The sequence below is a fragment of the Selaginella moellendorffii genome, unplaced genomic scaffold (assembly GCF_000143415.4).
Source record: "Selaginella moellendorffii unplaced genomic scaffold, v1.0 SELMOscaffold_197, whole genome shotgun sequence".
Lineage (NCBI taxonomy): Eukaryota > Viridiplantae > Streptophyta > Lycopodiopsida > Selaginellales > Selaginellaceae > Selaginella > Selaginella moellendorffii.
In genome coordinates, this window is record NW_003314457.1 from 1 (window position 1) to 6,787 (window position 6,787).

Here is a 6,787-nt window from a genome sequence, read left to right on the forward strand (position 1 = left end):
CTTAGGGGATGTAGGAGTGATCATGTCACATGCAATAGGTAAGGGGATTGATGCCCTCACCTCTGTGATTTTATAGAATTATATATAGTGATGATTTTGAGTTGCTCATTAGTCTTGTTTGTTGTTCAGAAAAACTTATCTATAAAACCACTCCTCAAGTATGCTCTCCATCTTTTGCTATTGCTGCCACTCAGTTGCACTTCTCCTTAGAGCTATTGTAGATCTCGAATGGCCACAAAAGAGAAGATGTGATAAACACGGCATGGATAATCCAAACTACATTCTTGCATCCATCAGATCAATCTCATAGGATAGTTTAAATTGCATTCTTTTATCCCTTAGTTTAGTCTCACATTGGCACCACAAAACTCTCAACAATAGCATATAGCCTAGATAGATATTCATTCATCTCATTTCAAAATCCAAAAGTTTCTATGCTACTTGCTTTCAGAAATCCCAAGTTTTTATAGCAAGAAAAGGGCTAAATGTATTCTTAACTGTCTGGAGAACAATTTGCTTTTTTTTATAAGAGATAGGTTAATTAGTTCATGAGTTGTTTGCATGCTTAGAGCAAGTAACATAAAAACTTTTGAAAGTGCTTTATAGATCTCATTGTGAGGTCCAGAAGAATGCCTAACTTGCATCCTAAATCCCATGGAAGCATTAATAAATCCCAAGTTATCACAACAAATGAAGGGCTACAGAATTGAAAAAAAAAAGTTCTTACCAATTTGGAGAACAATTTGCTTTTCTATAAAAGGTAAGTTCGTTGGTTCATCACCAAAAGCAATATCAAATAACACCATGTCAAAGTTATATCATTCGATTTCTTTGTGAATATGTTGTTATGAATGGTACTTGACAATAATATTTTATGAGTGATAGAACAATTCTCACAATGAACAAGCCATACTGTCATGGAGTTATCTGTAACAATGAGTCTAGTTTCTTTAAGCTCCTACTTTGATCCTCTGTTTCTCAGTTATGCTACTGTTGAGCACTTCAGTGGCCTCCCATACTACTTGTTCCTGTGCTTTGATGCCAAACTGCGAGAGTAAAGAGCACACCAATCCCATCACTTGTGTGGAATCCAAATGCAAAAGTGTTATTAGGTAACATCCATGGTGGCTGCTCCACACCAAGCATGTCTCCCAGTCCAATCCTCTTGCAATTCAGCACTAAGAGCATCAGTAGAACTAGCATCATTAGTTTTGCCGCCATCAGGACAAAAAAATCTTGTTCTTTGTCCTGTAAATGAAGCTCACTAGTTAGAAAAGAAGTGAATTCCAAAAGCTATTTGATATCAAAATTACAATTTGACTTGGTTGATGTCAACTACAAGATATCCTCCATGATTTCTCATATCCTTCTGCTTTTTGCTACGAATTCACAGCAGTAAAACAATTGAAAAGAAAACTGATCATACCTCACAAAAACTACTTATAATAGTAGTATCCTTAGCAAAGTCAACCTGAAAGTAGATGACTTTTATAATAATTGACTTGGGCTTTGATCAATTCAATCCGGGAACGGATATGAAAGAATCACAATTTAAAACAATAGAATTGCAAAAAAGAAGAAAAACTTGGTGAGAGAAAGCTTTGGAGAAACCATCCTGCCACTCTCTTCAACTTAGTACAGTAGAGTTTTGGCTGACTTCTTGCACGGAAGCACTGTTAGCCCTTGGAGATCACCTGAACTAACCTTTGGATTTAGATTCATAATGCTTGAGTCTTCAAGCACCCAGAACTTCAATCTCATGATCTAGTGAGTGCCTACCCAGCCTCTTGCAGATATTCCTTATCGTTTTTGGACCTGGAAGCAAGTCACCTTGAGACATCTACAAGTTTTTGGATGCATAGCTTATGCGAAAGTTTCTAACAGTCATCGGAGAAAATTGGAGCCGAAGAGCATTCCTTGCATCATGGTTGGCTATTGTCTCGAGACTAAAGCTTATCGTCTTTACAACATGGCCACCAGATCAATTCTTATCAGCAGAGATGTCAAGTTTGATGAGAATTCTCTTTACAAGCATCGTTATAAAAATCCTAAGACTCCATCTTATGTTTTATTTTACGAAGAGGACGTTTCTAGGGCATATGGGCCGCCAGCAGCAGCTGCGAGTTCAGCAGCCTCAGCCTCAGCAGGAAGCAGAGCAGCAGCCTCCACTTGACACACCCGAGCAAGAAGATGAAGCAGTTACGCCATTTGATGACAGCTTCATTTTTCCAGGTTTGTTTGATGAACCAGAGGAGGAGGAGTCTCCACCAGGGCAGCGACAAGCAGAGCCTAGTACTCCCGTGGCTGCAAGATCTCAGCAAGAAGCCGATCCAATTATTCCCGGCAAATCTTATCGGACTGTCACACGCAGTGGGAGAGTTAGTTATTTATTGCAAGCAGCTCGGGATGCTCAAGACTCCGGCCTCAAATTGCTGTCGGTGATGGAGCAGCTTCCTCCTGAACCACGCACAGTTTGTGCAGCTTTCCAATCACCAGAAGCAGGGCAGTGGAAGGCTGCTATGCAGGAGGAGTACAACTCTTTGATACGAAACAACGTTTGGGAGCTTGTTTCTCTTCCACCAGGCAGGAAAATCGTCAGTACCAAGTGGATATTCAAGTGCAAATTGGATGCCACTGGAGCAGTGACTCTGACATCGAGCTCACTTTGTAGCGAGAGGATTTAGTCAAGTACCTGGTGTGGATTATTCTGAAACTTTTTCGCCAGTGGCTAAAATGTCTTCTATACGAATTATTCTACGTCTTGCAGCATATTGGGATCTGGAAGTCCATCAGCTTGATATCAAGACAGCGTTTTTATATGGCGAGCTTAAGGAGGAAGTCTATATTTCTCAGCCAGATGGATTCATTATTCCAGGACAGGAGCAGAAGGTATGTCGACTTAAGCGTGCACTATATGGCTTGAAGCAGTCTCCTAGAGCATGGTACGAGCACATGGACAGGTTTCTTTCTTCCATTGGCTTGAAGAAGATTTTTTGCAGATAGCAACGTGTATATTTTTAGCTCTGGAGATGCATTTTCTATTTTAGCGCTATATGTCGACGATAATATTATGGCAGCACGTCCGCCAACAATCATCAGCTATTTTGAGCGACAGTTTTTATCCCAGTTCGAGATTTCAGCGACTGGACGTCTTTATTATTGCCTTGGGATCCAGGTGCTTCAGGACAGAGAAGCAGCAGTCATCGAGCTCTCTCAAGCACATTATGTTGAAGAAATTTTGCAGAAGTTCAACATGCAAGATTGCCAGCCCGTGGCAACGCCAATGGATCCAGGTCTTGTGCTGTCTATTGAGCAAAGTCCCAACTCTGAGGAGGAGAAAGCAGTGATGGCGAGAGTTCCATATCAACAAGCAGTTGGATGCCTTATTTATCTAGCCATCAGTACCAGACCAGACAGTTGGAGCAGTCTCAAGATTTCTTGAGAATCCAGGAGAAGTTCATTGGAGTGCTGTTAAACGAATTTTCAGGTATTTGCGAGGAACAGCAAGATATCGACTGAGCTAGCAGCGTGTCTAGCAGCAGTGGGAGCTCCAGGAGTATGCAACTTGTTGGCTTTACAGACTCAGATTGGGCTGGTGACAAGGATACAAGAAGATCAACTTCAGGATATCTTTTCTTCCTGGACGGTGGACTTGTCAGCTGGAGCAGCAAGCGACAAGCAATCACACCACTTTCATCCACTGAGGCCGAATATATTGGTGCAACAACAGCAGCTCAAGAAGCGAGGTGGCTTACAGATTTTCTGGAGCAGATTGGTGTTCCAGTGCAGCAGCCAGTGACTTTGTTTTGTGACAATTGAAGCGCGATCGAGTTGTCGAAAAATCTGAAGTTCCACGGCCGCACCAAACACTTTGAGATAACGGTACATTTTATTCGAGAGCAGGTTCTAGCGAACAGAGTGCAGCTGAGCTATGTTTCGACGAAGCAGATGACAGCAGACATTATGACAAAAGCTTTGAGCAAAGACAAGTTTCAACAACATCGTGAAGGTATGAGCGTTATAGACCCTCACGGCTGAGTGGGAATGTAGATAGCCAGCCTGGAGTCTAATCCAAGGTGGCAAGAGATTCATGTGGTCGCTGAAATGAGCGGACACAAGACTTGTATATATTTACATGGAGAAAATGAAAAAGTAGTAGTTAGGGGAAACAGAGTATGTCATTTAACTAGAAATCTAACAGATCAATGAGTTCGCAAGACTACGCGCTTGACTATGACGATGCGAATGTGTTGAGGAGAGTTACGCTGGACGACAATGGCAATCTCAGGATCTACAGCTTCAGCCCGAAGAACAAGAGTGGCTCCTGGAGCATCGTCTGGCAAGCCATCATGCTCGAGTGCGACATCTTTGGAACATGTGGACCTTTCACTCTCTGCACCTACAGGCCCACAAAAACTTGCAGCTGTCCTCCTGGCTTTCACCGAGTTGATCCAAACAACGAATCGAAGGGATGTGACTACGACATACCTCTGGGAGCTTGTCAAAACTCCCCAATCTCGGTGAAGCTTGTCCACGTGAATCGAGCAGACTACTACTTCAACGATTACAACTTCGACTTGACCGTCAAGTCTCTCGAAGAGTTAGGTGTATAGAGGAAACATGGCCATGAAGAACATCACCACCGTGAACCAGGCCGAGAAGCAATTCAAGGCCGAGGTGAGCACGATTGGAAGAGTACACCATGTCAACTTGGTCCGCCTCCTCGGCTACTGTGCCGAGGGAGGCTGCCACCTCCTCGTCTACGAGTTCATGCCAAACGGTTCTCTAGACCACCACCTCTCGGCCTCGTCCTCATTCGCCGCCTCGCAAGAGATCTTCTCAACCTGGGAGACACGACACTCAATTGCGCTGGGGATTGCCAAGGGATTGACATACCTCCACGAGAAGTGTGGCGAGCGCATCATCCACTGCGATATCAAGCCACAAAACGTGCTGCTGGACGAGAGCTCCGGCCAAAGGTGTCCGACTTTGGGCTGGCGAGGATGATGAGAAAAGAATCGATGAGCGTCACCACCACGCAAGGAACCAGGGGATACCTCGCTCCAGAGTGGCTCGAGAGCCAATCCATCACCCCCAAGGCCGATGTCTATAGCTTTGGGATGCCCCTGCTGGATATCTTGAGCGGCAAGAGGAAGGCCCTCATGGAGCTGGGCAGCGGAGACAAGGAATGCGAGAATGCGCCACTGCCGCCGCCTGGCGAGTGGTATTTCCCGATCTACGCCTTCCACAAGTACATGACCTCGGAGCTGGAGAGCATTGCCAATCCAAACCCGGCGAGCAGCGCTCAAGATCGCACTGTGGTGCATCCACCAGGATCCAGGATCCAGGCCAGCGATGAGCCGTGTGGTGCAGAGATCCTGGAGGGCAAAGCGGAGGCGCCCGCGCCAGACGCTGGCGAGAATGATCTGGCGAGAATGATCTTGGGAATGCGCTTTAACCCTTAGTTTTCTTATTTAATATTAATTTTTTGAATGAAATAATTAGATATAATAATAAGTAGATTATGATGGTATAATTTATACAATTTTAATTCACCATTGCAATTTATAAAGGGACTATGAGCATTTATTTTGGTGGTATTTCATTCACATCTCAAATAGAACAAAGTAAATGGAATAACATAAAATATAGGTGTTTGTGATCTTTATGTTTTGGCTATCATTTTTTCATTATCTTAGTTTTGGTTAAGGATATGTGATCTTAAGCCAAACCCAAGCTCAGCTTAGCTCACCCATGAGCCAGCTTGCTATTGCTGGGCTCAATTCTATATTGAAGGTATTAAGCCCTTCAAAAGTGACAAAGACAGAAATTCTTTTCTTCCTGGAAGTTCTCCACAACCGTATCAAGCTTTTATAGACTTCTAAAAAGAACATGATCTAGCTGTTGAAAATAACTAGACTAAGAGGTGTTGACCAAACTTGAACAATTGCAGCATTTTTGGTGTGGAAATCCACACTATTTCCACAAAAAGCATCCAAGGGCACAATAGTGATCTGGCTGCTACAGGCACCTACTTTCTTGTTGCAAGAAAGTGTGGGTGATGGAAGATGAAGAAACCATTGCTTGGCAGCCTTGTTGCACCAAGGCGAGTGATCTTCTTTAATATATTATTTCCTTTGACCCTGATGACCTTGAAAACCAATAAAAATAAAGGTTATTTTAAGAATATTCTTTTAGACCAAAAGTATAAAGGTTAAAGGTTAAAAAGAGATTTACAGCTGACACATAGATTGCACAAAAGGCTTTTACCTTGGGAAAATTAGGGTCCAACACCAAACAGTAACATCATAGAGATGTAGGTGGGATGCTTGATGTTAACGAATGTACCACCTATCCAGATGCCCATGCGGCATAAGGATGGGCATCTAGATAACTTGTATGCAGTAAAGCTTGATCTGTATTAAGGAACAAGGTGTGCTTTCCTAAACTCCAAGCATGGTGTGACACCATGTAGCTCAGTCAGGCACTCAATTTTGAGAATATTCTTTCTTAATCTAGGTGTTAACTACCAGTTTAATCCAATTGTGCTAATTTTATTGAACCAATATTAGATGCAAAGTTTAGATTTTGTACTTTCTAAACAAATATATTGAGATTTGAAGTTCAATGTCCTCATTGAATAATAAGTAACACCATCATGTATTACTTTTTTCATTCTTAGCACCAAGCCAATATTTGTCAATGGTTCGACATTGAAGGCTCACTATGCTTTACCCATCCTCTGAAGAGTGTAGTCTTTCCACATTAGAGTCTTATTAAATCACGG

At 42.8% G+C, this 6,787-nt stretch overlaps 1 pseudogene; it reads left to right on the plus strand.

The window, feature by feature from the left end:
* The first annotated feature begins 4,209 nt into the window (after nt 1–4,209).
* On the plus strand, nt 4,210–5,465 carry LOC9648358 (annotated as a pseudogene).
* Nucleotides 5,466–6,787: the final 1,322 nt, after the last annotated feature.